General features: G+C 38.1%; 1 pseudogene; it reads left to right on the top strand.

Annotated features, from left to right (window-relative positions):
* The first annotated feature begins 1041 nt into the window (after window positions 1-1041).
* The window catches only part of LOC133254375 (anaphase-promoting complex subunit 13-like), a 96603-nt pseudogene continuing 74820 nt past the window's right edge, over window positions 1042-22824 (top strand).

Below are 22824 nucleotides of genomic sequence, written 5' to 3'. Positions count from 1 at the left end.
CACTCACCAAGAAGGCGTAGAAAATACAGGACAAGCCAAGATTCACTCACCAAGAAGGCGTAGAAAATACAGGACCATACTCATGCCCACAGTTGCTGCATGGCTGGCCTCCAGTACATGGAGATCTTCAGGCTTTCGGGGGGGGGGGAGGTCTCCCCCCAGTCTCCCCCGTGGTTCTCTAAAGGATGATACTAACCTCTTGGCTGGTCTCTCATTCTGGCTTCTTAAGAGAAATGCCTCTTACTTCAAAAAACATTCAAAGAGGCTGAGGGAAAACAGACTCAAATTTTTATTTCTATTTTCCTGATACATATTCCCATTTCACCAAAATATGACCAAACATTCTCACAATGAAGAATTATCTAAAAGAAGCCCTCTTGGTGTTCAGCTAAGTGCTATGTTACAGAAAGCCAACAGACTAAGTCCTACAGCCTAATAATTTAGAAGTCACTTGGATACACGTGTGTGCATGCTTAGTCGCTTCAGTTGTGTCTGACTCTCTGTGACCCTATGGACTATAGCCCACCAGGCTCCTATGTCCATGGGATTTTCCAGGCGAGAATACTGGAGTGAGTTGCCATTTCCTTTTCCATGGATACAAGTGCTTTTATGTAAATACATGTACAATGGAAAGGAAAGATAAGTCCTAGATAGAGATGCAAGTAAAATACAAAAAAAGGCGTCTAAAGGAAATCTAAGGTTGTTATCCTCAACACCTTACCCACAAGCAAGATGGATAAGTTAAACCTTATCTCCATTTCAGTAACAGCGTGTTTACTATGGGGGTGGGACGAATTATCCAATTTTTAATGCAGTACAGTGTGCTAAAAAGAATAAAAAAATTTTTTTTACTTGAAAAGAATTAATTAGCTAACTTTTGAAACAAACTGCTTTGCTCTCTGAGTCTTGTTTTCCCCATCTGTATATCCCTGTCAATATTAGTCAGCTTTGGTTGCTCTAAAAGATTATCCTGGACTGAGTGGCTTAAACAATGGAAATTTGTTTCTCACAGTCCCAGGGGCTGGAAAGCCCTAGGTCAAGATGTCAGCTGATGACATTCTTGGTGAGCAAGCTCTTCCTGGATTGCAGAAGGTTACCTTCTGTGTCCTTTCTGAGGCAGAGAACTCCACCCTTATGACCTCATTGAAAACGAAACACCATCACATGAGGAGTCAGGCTTCAACACAGGAGTTTGGAGGAGGGGACTCAATGAAAGTTGCCAAGTAGAATGCACAGTGCTTGGCATGAAAGGATCTCAAAAAGTGGGCCAGGTCAGCAGTGTAAAAACTACTGAACACAAAGAAACGGGGAAAGAAAATTTGGGTCAAAAGCCAGCTATCAACTAGAAGGATCTAATTAAGAGGTGTAAGTCAGACAAACATTTAGAAATGATGAAACATGCACGTGCTAGAAGTCAGAGCATAGTGCAGTGGCTGAACCCCAGCAAGAGGACTCCCAAAGCCAGGGCAACAAGTCAAACAGACACACGGCACCACCAGTTAAGAGGCTGCACTTGGCCAACTCCTATCTCTATGTGTTTGTGGCCTACGAGGTACCAATGGTGGGGGTTGACGGAGGTGAACTATGAGTGGTAACAAATGAATCACCATGAATGTCTATGTGTAGAGGGCTCATTTTTAGTGTTTTCACATTCATGAATAAGAAGTCTACCCATCTCTGCTGTCTACCTCACATTAGAATGGCTTTCTCTTGGTGTCCTTAATCGACAGGCTAATTGCATTTATAATCTTGCCCAAGGATGTCCTATTGGTATAAACATGCCCCAAGATTCATCCACCAGAAGACTAAGGCATCTGCGAAGGACCAGTCTTGGTCCCATTCATGCAACTGCCTTCCTTGTGCACACCAGGCACTGCCTTTGGCTCTTCCTAGTTCCCCGCCTTGGCTTCTATCATACCCCTACCAAAGATGGCTCTCTGCTGTGGTCCCTACATGAACTCTGAGGCAGCCGATCATAAGGATGAGTCTGAGGCTAAGTGCAAAGAATCCACCTGCAATGCAGGAGACCCGGGTTTAATCCCTGGGTTGGGAAGATCCCCTGGAGAAGGAAATGGCAACCTACTCCAGTATTCTTGCCTGGAGAAGTCCATGGACAGAAGAGTCTGGTGGGCTACAGTCCAAGGGCTAAGTGGTATGCCACCAATAGTACGGCAAGCCTATTCCTATTCTCACAAATTCCAGAACTTTAGATGGATCTGTTGCTCTAAATCATCTACCTCCTTCCGATGATCATGCTCTTCCATCTTAGGTCAGTAGATGGTGAGTACTCCTTCAGCATTTCTCTTTATTTTGATCTATTTGCAGTATGTACGTGTATGTGCTCAGTTGTATCTGATTCTTTGTGGCTCCATAGACTGTCTGATTCTTTGCGGCTCCTCTGTCCATGATGTTTTCCAGACAAGAACGCTGGAGTGGGGTGCCATTTCCTACCCCAGGGGATCTTCCCAACCCAGGGATCAAACATGTGTCTTTTATGTCTCACCTGCATTGGCAGGAGGATTCTTTACCACTGGCACCACCTGGGAAGACTCACCTGGTAAGAAATTACTAAAAGTTTATAGAGCTCAGGCCATACTCAAGTTTCCACTGCGTTGTATCTTTTACTCTGTCTTGCTGAGGGATTGAAAGGAGGCTCTTGCATTTCCAGCTGAGTATCTGTGAGTGTTCTCAGGATCCAATACAGAGCTGGGCATACGGATTCAGTGTTCAATAAACACTTGTTGGCTTGAAAAAATAGTTTGATTTCAAACTTTTTTCCTATCATTCACATTTTTATCAGCCAGCTTTCCCTATATTAGGACTATTCAAATCACTTAATTGTTAGCATCTCCATAAAGACAGTTGTATTTCCAGTCCTATAACATATAATGAATGGAGCTTAGCAATATCAGTTGTATGTAAACATAGCTAAAATCAAGTAGGGCAATGAGTGACACTGAAATACTCATTCTGGAAATACTCATACTCCCATGCCTGCACCTGGGTATTTACAAGCTGCTACCTTTCTGGTGGCTCAGTGTCTGAGAGTCTGCCGGCAATGCAGGAGATACAGGTTGGATCCCTGGGTTGGGAAGATCACCTGGAAAAGGAAATGGCAACCCACTCCAATATTCTTGCATGAAAAATCTGATGGACAAAGGAGCCTGGCTGGGTACCACCCACAGGGTCACAAAAGAGTCGGACACAACTTAGCGACTAAACAACAACAACAACCATTCATATTTAACACATTGAACCAGTAATTCATATTACCCAGAAGCACAAGTATAAAAGAAAATCCCTCTTAATAAATATCATGCAAATAAATATTATATGCTACATTGATATAATTGGGGTAGAACTTGCTAAAATGACATACTACTGGCTCTCCTTTGCAATAAATCCCACCAAAGGAATAAAATGAAGAGACTGCTAAGAGTATGACTAAACTCCAGTAAGGTCTATGTTTTAGTTTCTTTAAGATTGCAAGTATTTTATTTAATTGTCTATATCTATACTTGGAAAGCGGAGAAGGCAATGGCACCCCACTCCAGTACTCTTACCTGGAAAATCCCATGGACAGAGGAGCCTGGTAGGCCGCAGTCCATGGGGTCGAGAGGAGTCGGACACAACTGAGCGACTTCACTTTCACTTTTCTGCACTGGAGAAGGAAATGACAACCCACTCCAGTGTTCTTGCCTGGAGAATCCCAGGGACGGGGAAGTCTGGTGGGCTGCCATCTATGGAGTCGCACAGAGTCGGACATGACTGAAGTGACTTAGCAGCAGCAGCATACTTGGAAAGGCTATTTGAAAATCACTACAGGCAGTTACTGAATACATCCTTTTAATCTCAGCTTCTTGTTTATAACAACTCTTTCTTTTTCATTTCACTCTAATCAAATATGCCATTCAAGGTCTAGAATTTTATAGAGACATAACAGTAGTTATTTATATGCTGGGAGCAATCCATTTTTGAACAGCTGGCAAAGCAGCTTAATATCTCAGCCAATCATTTTAAGCTCTAAAAAATCCCACATTCTACCGTGCTCTTAAAAAATAACCTCATAATGCTGCTCAGCTCAGGCACAGGATACCTCATCTCCATTTTTTCTCTCCTTTTTAATTTTATATCTTTCAGATGAGCTTTAAACCATTTTATTACTAACAAATAATTTACAGTGAGACATCAAAATTAGGCAAATGCAACTGTGATGCTAGGTTGTCTGGCAGCAAAAGGTCTGTTTATTCAACAAATAATTATTATGGACCTGCTTCTCTGTGTGCTAAGGAATGAGAAAATGATGGGGAAGCCACTCTGTTCTGGGGGAGCTCCAATGAGGGGACACAAATATAGAAACATGTCCTCAAAATAAACAATGATGTATAGGACAAAGGTCCCATGACCGTCACGTCTATGGCAGAACAGAGCTATGAGTAAGACTCCACCTGGAGGACCTCAGGAAAAGCTTTACTATGGGAGTGACTCTTGGGTGGAAACTTCAATGAACAGCCTTTAAGTCAGAAGGAATTGGACCTTCAGAAGGAGACACGGGAACAAAAAGATCTACGTGTAAGAGGATACAAGGAAGCCAGGTGTGAATGGAAGTTGGGAGCCCAGGGCTGAAGTAGAAGACTAGTTTGGGCAACAAAGTCTAGAAGCAGACTATAAAGAGAGGAAGTGTGGATAGAGGACATGCATTTGAGCTCTGGAGTCAGAAAGCATAGGTTCAAGTCTAGACTTCATTACTTGCCGGCCATGTATGTGTTTTTGGGCAAGCTGCTCAACATATCTGCTAACTGCTTCATCTGTGTAGTGAGGGTGAGTATAACTGCACTCACTTCTTGGGGTTGTGACAACTGCAAGGGATTATAAACATAAAATATTCAGTCTAGCACATTTAAAGGTTAGCTTCATTTTAAATGTTATGCCTTGAGACATGGGCATGTGGCCAGTATAGCTGATGAACCTATATAAATACAGTCATACTTACATGACTATACTTGACTTGTATCAAGTAAGCCATATAAATGGATTGGAACATTAGAAAGTTATGGTTTTACTATGAAGGAAGATAGATGAAATAACTGACCAGAGATAGGGATATTGGGTAGGAGACTAGTGTTATATCCAGGTTAAAAAATGATGAGGGCAGTACATAGTTAAGTACAGATGTGAAGGAGTGAATTGGAGATATGTTCTGCAAGTGGAATGATCACACCCTTCTAAATGATAATTTTTTCATAGAAAAAAGTCAAAGATAGGTGTAAACATCAATTAAGAAATATCTACAACCTACACAATTTATACAGTAGCTAACATATATATGAGATACGTGCACACGCAAAGAAAAGAGGATAAAAAGTCTTAGATTGTATACAGGAAAGAAGTATTTAGAGTATATTCATTTGTCAATATTTACTAATGTATCTACTGAAACATAACTGATGTATAGTGAATGCACAAATATTGTATTTTGTATAGTTTGATGAGTTTTAGCAAATGTTTACATCAGTCAAGATATGGACACCCCCAGAAAACTCCTTCAGGTCCTTTCCTGGTTGAATGATGCCTCTGAACAAAAGGGCAATCATTGCTGTGGTATCTATAAAAATTGAGTCTTTTGCCTGTTCTAGAAATTTTATAAATGGTATTCTGCAGCCTGTACATTTTTGTGTCTGGTTTCTTGTACTTAGCAGGTTTCTTAGATTTTTTTCTAAATTTTGTGTGTTAGTACTGAATTCTTCGTTAGTTAAAAGAATAAATAGTTAAAGGAAATACTGGTTAAAAGTATTTCACTGTATGAACATATCAAAATTTGTTTATCCACTCTCTATTTGATGGACATCTGAATTATTTCGAGTTTTAGACTACTACGAATGATGTTGCCATGAAGACTCTTGTACAAATCTTTTGTGGGTGAATGTTCTCCTTCTTTTCTTCTCTTCATGGTTGAATTGGTGAGTCATAGAATAGATAAACGCATGTTTAATTTTACAGGCAACTGCCAAAGTGTTTTCCAAATTGGCTGTAGCATTTTACACTCCATGAGTAATTTATAAGTTTCAGTTGCTCTATATGCTTGCCAACATTTGGTGCTATTAGTCTTTTAGATTTTTAGCCATTCTGGTATTTAACAATGATATTCCTTTTAGATTTATTTGCATTTCTTTGATGATTATGTTGAGTACTTTTCTGTGTGATTACAGGCCATTTGTCTATTTTCCTTTTATTAAGTTTCCATTCAAGTATTTTGCCCATTTTATCTTTTAAATTTTTAAGTAAAAAATCATATATTTTGCCTTTTTACAATTAGATTATATAAATTATTTCAATATTCTAGGTACAAGTCTTTGGCAATTATATGCACTGGAAACACTTTCTCTCTGTAGCCTGCTTGTTCATTTCTTAGTTATGTCTCCTAATGAACAGAAGTGTTTGATTTGATAAACTCCAACTTAATTTTTTCTGTGATGATTAATAATTCTATGTCCTAGGAAATCTACATTTCCTCAGGTCATGAATGTATTCTCCTTTGTTTCCTTCTAGAAGCTTTATAATTAAAGATATTATGTTTAGGCTTTTGATTCATCTCCAAGCAATTTTTATGTATAATATGAGACAAGGGTCAAGGTTTATTTTTTCCATATGGATATCTAGTTATGGCAGCACCACTGATTAAGACGACTTCCCTGGACTTCCCTGGTGGTACAATGGATAGGAATTTGCTTGCCGATGCAGGCAACCCAGATTAGACTCCTGGTCTGGGAAGATTCCACATGCCTTGGAGCAACTAAGCCTGAATGCCACAACTACTGAGTCTGAACTCTAGAGGCTGAGAGCTGGAACTACTGAAGCCCTTGTGCCTAGAGCCTGCACTCCATAATAAGAGAAGCCAGGACAAAGAGCAGCTCACGAACGACAACTAGAGAGGAGTCCCCGCCCTCTGCAACTATAGAAAGTCCATGCCCAGCAACTAAGACCCAGCACAACCAAAAAAAAAAAAAAAAGTTAATAAATTAAATAAATAAAAATAGACAGACTTTCCTTTCTTCACTGAATTTACTTGTTCCCTTTCTGGAAATTAATTGACCACATACATGTATATAGCACTAATTCTGGTTTCTCTAGTCTATTCTATCAACCCTCAGATCTATTCTAAAGTCATTGCCATGGGTTCTTCTCCCTTTGGCCTCATCTTCCTGTGATGCAGTTTGGAAAGTTCAGGTAGAAAGTGAGGGTGAATGTGGAGTTTTCCTTTCCTCAAGGTTTACAGCCCTGTGCTGCCTGTTGTCCAACATCTGAAAAGAGTTGCTTCATATGGAATGCCCAGCACTGACCACACCAGGTCAAGACTCCTCCCAAAGATCAGGCTCACCACTCTGGAAAGCTTTCCTTTACTTTCCCTCTGTCCATACCAGCACTGCCCAAAACAGACCCCATCAGGGTTGGAGCTTCTGTTCAATGGTTCTTAGTTAATTCCCGTTCTCACCTCTGTCACTGATCCTAATGTAAATGTTTCAACAACTTCTGCTTTTACTTTTGTCTCCAACACCAAACATGAACTCCGAGAAATATTTATCCTTATGTGCTCAGTACTTTGCTGACTCCTGGGCTCAGGTAGAAGGAATTCAAAATACAGCTGTTAAGTGAATGACTAAAGTCACTGAAATGATTTAATAGTAATAAAATTAGAATTTCATAAAATAAAGATATTTCTTTGACTTGCACTGTTTAGTTTGTCAAAATTTTTCATGATGGTGGGATATAAACACTTGTACTATATCAAGCTTCAGTTTTCTACATTATCTAAAGAAGTATCATAACTGGGAAAACAAGCCTCTTTCTAATAATTATGGTAATTATTATAAAAGTGCATATATTTTACTTATAAATTACAATCCCTCATTAATAGGTTGCAAACATTATTTATGCATTTGATACATTGTGAGGACTGTCATTATTAATGCTATTATTAACATGCTAACAGCTTATTAGGCTTTTAAAGTTGAACATTAAACCATTAATAATATTATTTCAAATAATTACTCAAATATAAATAACATTAGTTTTTTTAAAACTGAAAGAATGTGATATAGTATGTATTGATTTGCTTTATAATGAGTCATGTTACAACAGGTTTCTGGCATATATATATATATTTTTTTATTACATAGACTATATTAATTACCCAGGTCCAGTGGTCATGTATGGATGTGAGAGTTGGGCTGTGAAGAAGGCTGAGTGCCGAAGAATTGATGCTTTTGAACTGTGGTGTTGGAGAAGACTCTTGAGAGTCCCTTGGACTGCAAGGAGATCCAACCAGTCCATTCTGAAGGAGATCAGCCCTGGGATTTCTTTGGAAGGAATGATGCTCAAGCTGAAACTCCAGTACTTTGGCCACCTCATGCGAAGAGTTGACTCATTGGAAAAGACTCTGATGCTGGGAGGGATTGGGGGCAGGAGGAGAAGGGGATAACAGAGGATGAGATGGCTAGATGGCATCACCGACTCGATGGACGTGAGTCTGAGTGAACTCTGGGAATTGGTGATGGACAGGGAGGCCTGGCGTGCTGCGATTCATGGGGTCGCAAAGAGTTGGACACGACTGAGCGACTGATCTGAACTGAACTGAATCACCCTGAGTAGGGTCTTAACTTTTTAGAACAGAACTCAACAGTTCATCTTTCCAGCTTCACTCATCTGGCTGCTCTTGGTGTTAGCGTCAGCATGAAAGCCAAATACTAAGTTAGATAAAATAGATAAACAACAAGGACCTACTGTAGAGCACAGGAATTATATTCAATATCTTAAAATAACCTATAATAGAAAAGAAAATATATATAACTGTATATACTACATAATGTATATATATATAAAACTGAATACATATATTATATATATATAACTGAATCACTTTGCTGTACATCTGAAACTAACACAACATTGTGACTCTAGTCAATTACAAAAAAAAAAAAAAAAAAATTCAAATGCCAAGTGAGCTGAAGAATGATCTGTTGAAACGATGGATCATTGCAGGATCTAACACCCAAGGACATTGAAAGAAATTTTACAAATCTGTTCTTTATAGGTTATTCTGTGGCTCATGGACATTCAATTTTTATGTTTCTCATACTTTACCCTGCATGAACATACCATACAAACTCAAACTGTCAAACATTCAATCTGAGAAGTCTATAAAAATTCTCAATATTCATTTTATAAATTTACCATATTTAAAACTATGCATTTATATAGTTGCAAAGTTGTGCTTTTAATAAAAACTTGATACTTACTCAAAAACCATTAACTTTAACATTACAAATGTTTAATGTATCCTTGAGTAAAGTTAAATGCATTTATATGGCAGCAGGGCTTTTTGTATAATGCAGTATTGTACTTTAAAAATATATGGTGTTAAAAAATACTTAAAGAAATGATAAATCTTGTACCAGACTATTACATGAGGTTAAACTTTGCATAGATTTTTTTTCCTTAAATGAGAAAATGGGTTTAGTACAAGAATAAGTAACATTTATTGAATACTTTTAAATCTCTAAGCATATGTAATTCTTGCTAGTCCTCTAATTTAACTCTCCAAACAATCCTGGTGGTAGATTATAATCACTGTCTAGTGAGAGGTTTATCAAAGAAAAATAGGGGATTAAAATATTTAAATATTCAAATTTATGCATTCTATTAAGTGTTATCCATTAAATAAAATACCTGAAGAGGACAAATACATTTTTTCCAAAGGTGTTACAATTGTTAAAATATTTTGAGGGTCAGTATTTTCACAGTACAGGCAAATTTTTAATAATAGATTTGAATTTGTGAGATGGTAAAAAATTACTGAGAGCCAAGAATAATTAAGGAAAGGGATCATCTTGTTCAGTCGTATCCAACTCTTTGTGATCCCATGGACTGTAGCCCGCCAGGCTCCTCTGTCCATGGGATTCTCCAGACAAGAACACTGAAGTGGGTTGCCATTTCCTACTCCAATACTATATGTGTGTCTTAGTCACTCAGTCGTGTTTGACTCTTTCTGACCCCATGGACTATAGCCCGCCAGGCTCCTCTGTCCATGGGATTCTCCAGGCAAGAATACTGGTGTGGGTTGCCATGCCCTTCTCCAGGGATCTTCCCTACCCAGGGATCAAACTCCCATCTCCTGCATCTCCCGCATTGCAAGCAGATTCTTTACCACTGAGTCACTAGGGAAGCCCATGAGGATCATGACCAGTAGCCTATTTTGTAGACATGGACAGACTCTAAAATTTACATGGGAGGAAAAAGGAGCTAAAACAACCAACACAACACTAAAGAAGAACAAGGTAGGAGGATTCACAATATCCAATTTCACAATTTACCATAAAGGTACAGTAACCAAGACTGTGCAATATTGGTGAAATAAAAGATAATGCAACAGAATGGAGCATCCAGAAATAGACCACAAGAAATATATTCAATGTTCTTGGTGGGATTTTTTTTGTTATAAAATGTAAGTATTCAAAAACCATTAAAAAGAGCAAAAATTAAAATAGAAACAATTCAGTCACCCCTAAATATGTGTAGCCTCATATTTTCTACTATTTTTCATTTACAAAATGTAATAATAATCAGCTACTGAAAAAAAAAGAGATCTATGAATACTGATATGGACATTGTCTCACATGTATATACATCATTTGTATGTACACTTATTTTAATTAACTAAAGTCCATATTTCATTTATATTTCCTTGTTTTTAGTCTAACGTCCTTTATCTGTTCCAGGATCCCAGGGTAAATGCAATGGATCAGAAGGAAGGAGAAAAGGCTAGAATGATCTACATATATGGTAACAGGTTAGAGTTGCAGACATCTCTTATGAACCCATGCTTAGCCTCATATAGGTACACATGAATATATACAGAAATCGTGATACATATGTGTACATGTAGAGTTGATACAGATTATATTTATAGGTCCCATACATATCTATGTGTATATATATGGATTCTTATCAAACTGAAAGAGCCTAGAAATAACAACACCCCAATACCAACAAGTTTACCTTGGCCCAGATCTCTGGAAGCAAGAACCAGAGTTCCTTGGAGAAACGGAAGATTCTAGGTCTGGGATAGGAAATATACAAGATGAGCCTAGAGCATCTTATAGTGCCAGGAAGTAAGGAAGTGCTAGAAAACAAGGACAACCATGGGGTCACATCAAAGGGACACAGAAACCAACTAAAAGCATTCCCCATGGCCAAAGCTGAAATAATGTGAGTGAGAAAAGAAAGTAGGAAGCCAGACAAAGACAATTATCTATCATATGATATAGCTTATGTGTGGATCTAAAAAATGATACGAATGAACTTATTTACAAAACACATACAAACCCACAGACATAAAAGAAAAAATCATGGTTACCAAAGGGGGAAGGTGGTGGGGGAGGGATAAATTAGGAGTTTGGGATTAACAGATACACATTACTATATATAAAATATATAAGCAAAAGGGACCTAATGTATATTACACAGGGAACAATACTCAATACCTTACAATAATCTATAAGAGAAAGAATGTGAAAGTAAATATATATTCATATATATATACTCATATGTATATATACTCATATGTATATATACTCATAAGTGTACAAATTGTATATATACACAATTTGTACACTTATGAGTATATACACTTATAAGTATAAGTGTATATGAGTATATACACTTATAAGTACACTTTTACAAAGTGTGTGTATATATATATATATATGTATGTATATGTATGTTGGGCTTCTCTGGTGGCTCAGTGGTAAAGAACTTGCCTGCCAACGCAGGAGATGTGGGTTCAATCCCTGAGTTGGGACAATCCCCTGGAGAAGGAAATGGCAATCCATTTCAGAATTCTTGCCTGGGAAATCCTATGGACAGAGAAGCCTGGCAGGCTACAGTCCATGGAGTTGCAAAAGAGTCAGACAGGACTTAGCAACTAAACAATATACATGAATCCTTTTGCTGTACACCTGAAACTAACACAACATTGTGAACCAACTATACTTCATCTTTTTTTTAAAAAAAAAGGAAAAAAAATACAAAAGAATGAATATTGGATTATAACTCAAAGTTCAAAATAATATCTATTAACTCATACTGATAAAAAATAAATGATTGAATAAATAAATGGGGGAAGAATGGATAAATATCCCATGCCAAAAGCTTCCAATAACTTATAGAGATAATGTATCCGCAAAGAAACGAAGCACAGCTCCCCACTCCTTAAGTGTGGGCTATGCATTCCAATCAAAGAGTGCAAGATGAGAAGGGGGAAAAGAGTAACTTGACAGTGGAGAAATCTGATGAACACTAGCTCAGCCAGGTGATTAAGGTCAACATCAACAATGTAAATCATGTTGATAGCATGTGTTTTTGACAGAATTTAATGAAAATGAACTCTCACGTCTGTGGTCTTATTCCCAAAACCCCATAACTCCTTGATGCAGGAGAAAGACACAAGACAAATCCCAAATGAAAGACATTTTATGGAATTCTTGACCTGTATGCCTCAAAACTGCTAAGGTCATCAAAAACAAAGCAAGTCCACATCCCACTGTTTATACACACACACACACGTATATATGTGCAATGGAATACTACTCAACCATGAAAAAGAACGAAAGTCTGCACTTTGCAACTACATGGATGGGCCTAGAAAGTATTATGCTTAATGAAATAAGTCAAAGACAAAAACTCTGTTATTGCTTACATATGGAGCCTAAACAACAAAATAAATAAATACAAATAACAAAACAGAAACAGACTCACAGGTATACAGAACAATCTAGTGCTTCCCAGTGGGGAGAGAAGAGAGGAGAGGGGCAAGCTAGCAGCACAGGATTAGAGATATGAACTATTAATACTATACATAAAGTAAATGAGCAACAAGGAAAGGTTGTATAGGATGAGGAAATACAACCATTACTTTGTAATAACTTTAAAGGGAACATAATCTATAAAAATAGTGAATACTATGTTGTACACCTGAAACAAATATAATGTCATAAATCCACAACACTTCAATAAAAATGGCAGAAGAAAGAGAAAAAAAAAAAAACAAACAAGGCAAGTCTGAGAACCATCACAGCCCAGAGGAGCCTCAGGAGACATGATGACTAAGTGTAATGTGGTATCTGGAATGGAATCCTGAAGTAGAAATAGGACACGAGGTCAAAATCCAGGAAATGCAAATCAAGTACAGAAGTATTAGTATTTATTCATTAATTATAATTGTTCCAAAACATGTAAGATGTTAATAATAGGGAAAGCTGAGTATAGGGCTTATGGAATGGTGCTCTCTTGAGTAAATCTGAAACAATTTTAAAATATTCTAAAATAAAAGTTTATTTGAAAAATAATCTTCCTAAAAATTGACTCTCAAAAATAAAAAAATACAATATCTGAAAGGAAAGCAGGAATAGGAAGAATGAGTATAAAGGTATACCTCTCCTCTGTTTTTCAATTGATCCTGAATTCAAATTTATCAAAGAAATTACACTTGCAATTCAACGGCAGCATTATCACACCTCCATTAGTCAAGGACTAATATTTATGTAGTACTTAATAGCTGTTACAACTGTCTGAAAAACTTCATACACATTCTTAGCCACGCTACATCATCTCCTGAAAGTGACTTCACTGAATGGGAAAATATTACTATGCAAGTATCTACACAACTGTTTACCCCGTCGATCATCCCACCAAGGCTAGACTCCTGCAGGTATAAGCACTGGTATTTTTGTTTCTTTTCTTTTTCTCTCCTTTTCTTTCCCCCCACATGTTTCTATATATTTTTAATAGTCTTTGCGTTGTAGTCGCATTTTTAAAAAAATCTACAGTCCTCAAGGGAAAAAAGTTCCAAACACTTCATGATTAATTATATAGCCAACTTTCATTTGTCTCTCAACCTACTATTTGAGCTGCATGTATATGATGTTTCATTTGCAAAAGTAATATGCCAAAGCCTTCAGTAACACCCTCTAATAGCATTTCTGTTTACATTTTATTGGTGCTCTAAGCTAACTGCAGTTGTCCCAGCTTTCAAAATCCTTTAGGTAGCCTTAATTATGAGCACAAAAGACTTAAAGATCCACAGGGTTCTGTGTACACATTTCACCCTAAACATTTTGGAAACAAAAGATTAAGAATTGTAGACCTTTAGGGCAGACATCTGTCAGTGCGGTGTCTGCCATTTCCAATAAACCCACCCATGCAACTCAGATTCCTTAATCAAATAGCAAGCTCAGCTGTTTGGGTTGACATCCAAGCAGACTTTTTTCAAATTATGGTCCCAAATCACAAGAAAACCCTTATTAGCCATTCATCCAGTCCTTTTGTAACCCTCAATGTAAACCAAATCTGCTTTTTGGTAACCTGTAAATGGTCAAATGAGTCCTAACACTACGTAACAAGTGATTGTACATACACTTCACTCACTCCACCTTTCCAATAAAAAGGCTGTGTTCAGAAAAGGACACAGTGAATATTGTGTAATCAAAATGCCAATGTATTCTTTCCAAATCTCTTTTTTGGAGACGATACTCTGTGTTTGACCAAGCCAAGAGAAAAAAAAAAAAGGTCCTGCCTTGGACAGCAGCAAATACAAGGCTTTCATATATTTGTCTCATGACAATATTTCATCTTAACACAAACAGGTCACAACAGCTCCTGCAGAAAATCGCTCTCTGTTTGCTGGCACCCTAGGATGCCATCATTACTGACAAGACTTTGAAACCCATCAATGACAATTCAGGACTCAGTCCAACGGTAGTATCCAGATGCAGTGTAAGTGGATTTTTTAGGGCTCTATTTGTGGATCTCTTTAATTCTTATTCATGTCCGGTGATCCTTGACTTATATGAAAATTCAGTGCAATAAAGGCTTCAGCTCAACTGAATTCAATTTCAGAAATCATCAAAAAGTCAGATATTTAAAGTAATTTTTAGAAATCCTTTTGACTACACCAGGTGAGGGAAATGTACTTGCAGGACTCTGCATCTGCCTATTTCAGAGGCACTGTCCTCCTCCATCATGGAGGACATCTATTCCATTTCAAGTTAACGAGGCTTAATTCTATTTCCATGGGCAATTGGCAAGAATAAATTAGCCACTTCATCGAGGCTTTTCTGTAACAAAACTCTTTATGATTGGAGCCCTCATCACAAATTTTAGGTATTCCTATGGGTGTATAAATAAATCTATCAGGATAATTTTTGAAGGTTATTTGCTTAACATGACATCACAACTTCTGGCTGAATTCCTTATACTTGCAGACTTCCTGTCATATATTATTTTTCTCCTCCAATGCACTTTAATGAAATCACTTAATTCTACATGCAAGGTATTTGACCAAGACTAAAGGCAAAAATCCTTGCAAATAATTTACATGTTGGAAACTTAAAAGTTTAAGAAACCAATATGACTACAGAGCATAGTTTGCCTTTTGTTGTATTTAAACCATCAAGTCAAACACAGCGGAATATTTCAGCCTATGTGATGTTAAAGGCAAGATTCCTTCGCCCCCACCTCCTGCTTGAAAGAAGCTTGAAAAAGACTGAATGACTTCAAAATAAATTAGAAAAACATTGGCAGCAAAATGCGTAGCATCCAAATGAATCCAATTCATGTAATTTAGGACAAGCAAATGAAACCATGTCATCCATATGTTAATAGTCTGCTAGTCTGCACCTGAGAAAATTTTCCACCTCAGCTTCTCTCCTTCAGCAAGTTTAAAGCCAAGGCAAATCCATACACTTTGCCTGATGAAATTCAGAAATGACAATTTAGCTGCAAGGTCTCTTAACTAGGAATGCATGATATATTCTGAAGCAATGAGAATATTCATCTAGATTTATCACAGGGGAGTCCATGAGCTTATACTCGCCTCGCAAAATGAAGTTTTGACTTTCCAGATGAATAAATTAGACAGCAGATCACAATATTCATCCATATGGAAATAACCATAATACAGGCTTCCAGTTCTAAAAAGTGTTTAGTGTTTTTCAAGGACGATAGACTATGATGGCATGTTTACAATGAAATAAACAAAGGCATAGGCAATTATAGTAAATGAAAACCAGGTATTTCAAACTTTAGCTGATATAAATGTCATAAGGCTACCAAAATCTGCTAAAACAATAGGCAGACACTGGGGAAAGTGTTAAAATAAGGGGAGTTAGAGACCAGTTGGTTTCGGAGACATTTTGCAGAACTCAAATATCATAGATTCCTAAAGCTGAAACTCCAAAGTAAACAGAAAACGTGAAAAAGTGAGCATGCTTTTCTGCTGAAATTACACAGGCAATTTAGTTAGCTTGAGAGGGACAAACCAGGGTTGAAAATCAGCCAGAAAACACATGTTCACATCACCAACACTTCAAGAAACACCAGAAGTCTGTGTAGTATAGACAATTATGTGGCTAATTCAAGAAGCAATTTTTATGTTTAAATTCTCAACTTAAAAACTAGGAATTTATCAAAAGTCATTATCTGACAGGACTAACAGTTAACAATCTCTTGAGACCATCCTGTAATAACACTGTTAATAACCAGTGCCTTTTTTTCCCTCATCATTTTGCTTTAGTATCCTAAGAAGTATTTTAAACACTAGCATTTATACCTTTTATTCAGTGTACTCATTAAGCATTCCCTCAGATGTCACTTGGAGAAGGCGATGGCACCCCACTCCAGTACTCTTGCCTGGAAAATCCCATGGATGGAGGAGCCTGGTAGGCTGCAGTCCATGGGGTCACAAAGAGTCGGATGCGACTGAGCGACCTCACTTTCATTTTTCACTTTCATGCACTGGAGAAGGAAATGGCAACCCACTCCAGTGTTCTTGCCTGGAGAATCCCAGGGATGGGGGAGCCTAGTGGGCTGCCATCTCTGGGGTCGCACAGAGTCGGACACGACTGAAGAGACTTAGCAGCAGCAGCAGCAGATGTCATTGGGCTTCCCAGGTGGCTCAGTGGTAAAGAATCTGCCTGCCAAGTGGGAGACATGGGTTTGATCCCTGGGTCAGGAAGATCCCCCAGAGAAGGAAATGGCAACCCACTCCAATATTCTTCCCATATTCTGGGAAATCCAATGGACAGAGGAGCCTGGTGGGCTACAGTCCCTGGGGTTACAAGAGAGTCAGACACGACCTAGCGACTAAACAACAACAGCAGATGTCATCACATTATTTACATATTCAATTTTATGTAAGAGTATGTATATTGATATAAGACATGTGCACACTTCTAAAATTAAATTCTCAGTATCAGAAGAAGTCTAGTATTGGGTGTTACCAAGAGGTTCATGCCTGAGGAATGTCAAAATCAATGTAGGATGGCCAGGACCTAATAAAGATTAGATAGAATTCTAAAGGTCTAGGATGGAAATTAGGTTCCTGTGAATAACCTAGGAGAGGTGGGCCCAACCAAAGCTGATCTATGCCAGGGGGTCTGCTGGAGAAGTAACAAGGGTGGGTAAATCACGGTGTCTGAGACACCAAGAGCTGGGACATGGAGCCTGTGACAGTAAGAAGGTTTAGGACAGGATTACAGTTCTCAAAGGAACTGAAGCAAGTAAAGAAGGCAGGTACTTTGGCACAGGGTAGCTTGACAGGTAGTTCCAGTTCTCTAACTGGAAGCCAGCATGGTTCCAGAACTGAAGAATGACAAGCATGGTGGGAGCATTAATATTTTTAGATACCTTAGTGAGAAGAATGACAGTCAACATGCTCATGCTCCTTCTTAAAAACTAGGCCGAAATAACCTAATATGGATGCAACAAGAAATGCTTAATTTGCAAAGAACTGGGGCAACAACTGTAATCACTTTAGCAATTCCCTGAAAACAGCAAAGAGCATAATACTGACTCAAAACTTTGAGTTATTTGAACGAACTTAACTAGTTCAAAGGGGCTTCCTTGGTGGCTCAGTGGTAAAGAACCCACTCACTAATGCAGGAAATGCAGGTTTGATCCCTGGGTTGGGAAGATCCCCTGGAGAAGGAATGGCAACCCATTCCAGTATTCTTGCCTGGAAAATCCCACAGACAGAGGAGCCTGGTGGGCTACAGTCCATGGGGTTGCAAAAAAGTCAGACATGACTTAGCAATTAAACAACAGCAATGAACTAGTTAAAAAAGGAAACTTTCACTATCTTTATTATCTTAATTTTAGAAGAGGTACATAATCACATACAACACAGTTTGTTTTAGTCAGAGCTATTGATTTTAAACATCAAACTGTCATTTGTTTGATTTAATAAAATTCAGGGCTGGAGGGGGGCAGGTCTTGATTTTCATTACCAATTTCCTTTGCTCTATCTCATTATAAACTTTGTATTTATTGGAAAGAACTTGGCTTGTGGCTAGTTATCACTGGCATTAGACAGCATCATTTGTATTGTCTTGAAGGAAAAATCCGGGGCATTACCTCTGGAATTCAATTCACTGCAATAATTGCTGCATTTGCAAATTTGCCAGGCAGCTTAATGCAAAATATATCAATAAAGTTAGTACAGTCTGGCAGTAAACAAACATATATTTAGATGTCACTAGGGTTAATAAGAAAATTTTCAGTTAATATGGGACACAAAACAGATGACAGGATTGTGCTGTTTGGGCAGATAACCTAGCAAAGCTACAAGTGGGTCAGAACAACTTTTCATATGTATTGTATAAAATTATTGTAAAAACAGAGAGAATATTTATAGAAATGCTAAACTGTCCTCATATCATTTTGCTAGTAACAGTTAATTATTATATAAGAAGATACTAGCCATCTGTGCCTTCTATGGGGAAGAAAAAAAAAGATTAAACACCTTTAGTTTCAAAACAGAATCTCCCTACAAGGTAAGGAAGATAATTCTACCTAAGATGTTAATACCTTTAAAATAAATTTTCTAGTATCACTATTTACAAGAGTGGGTAAAGGCTCTGAAAGTATTCAGAGAAGATCAATGCGAGAAAAATGGGAGCAGGAGAATAGAAATGAATCCTGTTCACATCTATGCCACTGGGCCCATGCCATTTTTTCTCTGAGATCTGTGGACCTCCATGAGGCTATTTTCTTGCTCTGTTCACTCCAGTTAGGCCCAGGCAAGGCAGGTACAAATCAGAATTTTATTTCAGATTCTCTCTCTTAATCTGTTAATACGCTGTCAGCAGCATTTATTTGTGGCTCACCGAATATGAGAACAGTATGAAAAGAATGAACAGTAAGGCAAAAAGATATGACAGTGAAAGATGAACTCCCCAAGTTGGTAGGTACCCAATATGCTACTGGAGAAGAGTGGAGAAATAACTCCAGAAAGAATGAAGAGATGGAACCAAAGCAAAAGCAATGCCCAGTTGTGGACGTGACCAATGATGGAGGTAAAGCCTGATGCTGCAAGAACAATATTGCATAGGAACCTGAAATGTTTTAGGTCCATGAATCAATGTAAATTGGAAGTGGTCAAACAGGAGATGGCAAGAGTGAACATCAACATTTTAGTAATCAGTGAACTAAATGGACTGGAACTGGTGGATTTAACTCAGATGACTATTACATGTACCACTGTGGGCAAGAATCCCTTAGAAGAAATGGAGTAGCTCTCATAGTCAACAAAAGAGTCCGAAATGCAGTTCCTGGGTGCAGTCTCAAAAAGGACAGAATGATTTCTGTTCATTTCCAAGGCAAACCATTCAAATATCACAGTAATCCAAGTCTATGCCCCAACTAGAAATGCTGAAGAAGATGAAGTTGAATGGTTCTATGAAGACCTATAAGACCTTCTAGAACTAACAACCAAAAAAGATGTCCTTTTCATTATAGGGGATTGGAATGCAAAAGTAGGAAGTCAAGAAACACCTGGAGTAACAGGCAAATTTGGCCTTGGAGTACAAAATGAAGCAGGGCAAAGGCTAAGAGAGTTTTGCCAAGAGAACACACTGGTCATAGCAAACACCCTCTTCCAACAACACAAGAAAAGACTCTACACATGGACATCACCAGATGGTCAACACCGAAATCAGATTGATTACATTCTTTGCAGCCAAAGATGCAGAAGCTCTACAGAGTCAGCAAAAAAAAAAAAAGATTGGGTGCTGACTGTAGATCAAATCATGAACTCCTTATTGCCAAATTCAGACTTAAATTGGAGAAAATAGGGAAAACCACTAGACCATTCAAGTATGACCTAAATCAAATCCCTTACAATTATACAGTGGAAGTGACAAATAGATTCAAGGGATTAGACCTGATAGACAGTGCCCGAAGAACTATGGATGGAGGTTTGTGACATCTTATAGGAGGCACTGAGCAAGACTATCCCTAAGAAGACAAAATGCAAAAAGGCAAATCGCTGTCTGAGGAGGCCTTAAAAATAGCTGAGAAAAGAAAAGAAGCAAAAGGCAAAGGTGAAAAGGAAAGATATACCCAGTTCAATGCAAATTTCCAAAGAATAGCAAGGAGAGATAAGAAAGTCTTCCTTGGTGATCAGTGCAAATAGAGGAAAACAATAGAATGGGAAAGACTAGAGATCTCTTCAAGAAAATTAGAGATACCAAGGAAATATTTCATGCAAAAATGGGCTCAAAAAAGGACAGAAATGGCATGGACCTAACAGAAGCAGAAGATATTAAGAAGAGGTGAGAAAAATACACAGAAGAACTATACAAAAAAGATCTTCACGACCCAGATAATCACGATGATGTGATCACTCACCTGAAGCCAGACATCCTGGAATGCAAAGGCAAGTGGGCCTTAGGAAGCATCACTAAGAACAAAGGTAGTGGAGGTGATAGAATTCCAGTTGAGCTATTTCAAATCCTAAAAGATGATGCTGTGCAAGTGCTGCACTCAATATGCCAGCAAACTTGGAAAACTCAGGTGTAGGTAGCCACAGGACTGGAAAAGGTCAATTTTCATTCCAATCCCAAAGAAAGGCAATGCCAAAGAATATTCAAACTATGATACAATTGCACTCATCTCACATGCTAGCAACGTCATGCTCAAAATTCTCCAAGCCAGGCTTCAACTGTACACAAACTGTGAACTTCCAGATGTTCAAGCTGGTTTTAGAAAAGATAGAGTAAACAGAGATCAAATCGCCAACATCCTCTGGATCATCGAAAAAGCAAGAGAGTTCCAGAAAAACATCTATTTCTGCTTTATTGACTATACCAAAGCCTTTGACTGTGTGGATCACAAAAAACTGTGGAACATTCTTCAACAGATGGGAATACCGGACCACCTTACCTGCCTCCTGAGAAATCTGTATGCAGGTCAAGAAGCATCAGTTAGAACGGGACACGGAACAACAGACTGGTTCCAAATTAGGAAAGGAGTACATCAAGGTTGCATATTGTCACAGTGTTTATTTAACTTATATGCAGAATACGTCATGAGAAATGACGGCCTGGATGAAGCAGAAGCTGGAATCAAGGCTGCCGGGAGAAATATCAATAACCTCAGATATGCAGATGACACCACCCTTATGGCAGAAAGTGAAGAAGAACTAAAGAGCTTCTTGATGAAAGCGAAAGAGGAGAGTGAAAAAGTTGGCTTAAAACTCAACATTCAGAAAACAAAGATCATGGCATCTGGTCCCATCACTTCATGGCAAATAGACGGGGAAACAATGGAAACAGTGAGAGACTTTATTTTGTGGGGCTCCAAAATCACTGCAGACGGTGATTGCAGCCATGAAATTAAAAGATGCTTGCTCCTTGGAAGAAAAGCTATGACCAACCTAGACAGCATATTAAAAAGCAGAGACATTACTTTACCAACAAAGGTCTGCCTAGTCAAAGCTATGGTTTTTCCAGTAGTCATGTATGGATGTGAGAGTTGGACTATAAAGAAAGCTGAGTGCTGAAGAATTGATGCGTTTGAACTGTGGTGTTGGAGAAGACTCTTGATAGTCCCTTGGGCTGCAAGGAGATCCAACCAGTCCATCCTAAATGAAATCAGTCCTGAATATTCATTGGAAGGATTGATGCTGAAGGTGAAACTCCAATACTTTGGCCACCTGATGGGAAGAACTGACTCCTTGGAAAAGACCGTGATGCTGGGAAAGATTGAAGGCAGGAGGAGAACTCGATGGATATGTATTTGAGCAAGCTCCAGGAGTTGGTGATGGACAGGGAAGCCTGGCGTGCTGCAGTCTACGAGGCCAAGAGTTGGACAAGACTGAGCGACTGAACTGAACTGAGGATGAGGTAGTTGGATGGCATCACTGATTCAAAGGCCATGAACCTGGGCAAACTCCAAGAGGTGGTGATGGACATGGAAGGCAGGCTTGCTGCAGTCCATGGGATTTCAAAATGTTGGACATGACTTGGTGACCGAACAAGAACAACAAGAAATTTGGCAATTCTTAATTTCTAACTTTTTTTTGGAAAAGCCTCAGTAAAAATATATCTTATTAAAAAGTCAATTCACCATAACTAAATCTCATTATAAACTAACTGGAAAGTGAAATAATGGAAAATTATGATTATTTTCAAAATTGAAAATTTCAGAAAGAAATAGATTACATAATGTTTAGTGTATTTCAATGTTCAATGCAGCTATTTTTCTGTTAATGTTCTAGTACATTATTAAAGTTGATATTTTTAATAATGACAGAAGATATCCCAGGCATATCCTAAAAATTTTCTACTTTTGGAAGGACATATCTAGATATAAAGCTTAATAACTGTTATCAAGCAATGTTTGAGTAAAAAAAAACATTTATAATTATTATTACCTTTATGGACCCCAAAAAGAAAATAAAAAATAGTATGAAGATTTGTATTATACATAAAC

The sequence above is a fragment of the Bos javanicus genome, chromosome 9, assembly GCF_032452875.1.
Source record: "Bos javanicus breed banteng chromosome 9, ARS-OSU_banteng_1.0, whole genome shotgun sequence".
NCBI lineage: Eukaryota > Metazoa > Chordata > Mammalia > Artiodactyla > Bovidae > Bos > Bos javanicus.
Note: the sequence above shows the minus strand (reverse complement) of the source record. Positions and strands in the feature narration are given on the sequence as shown.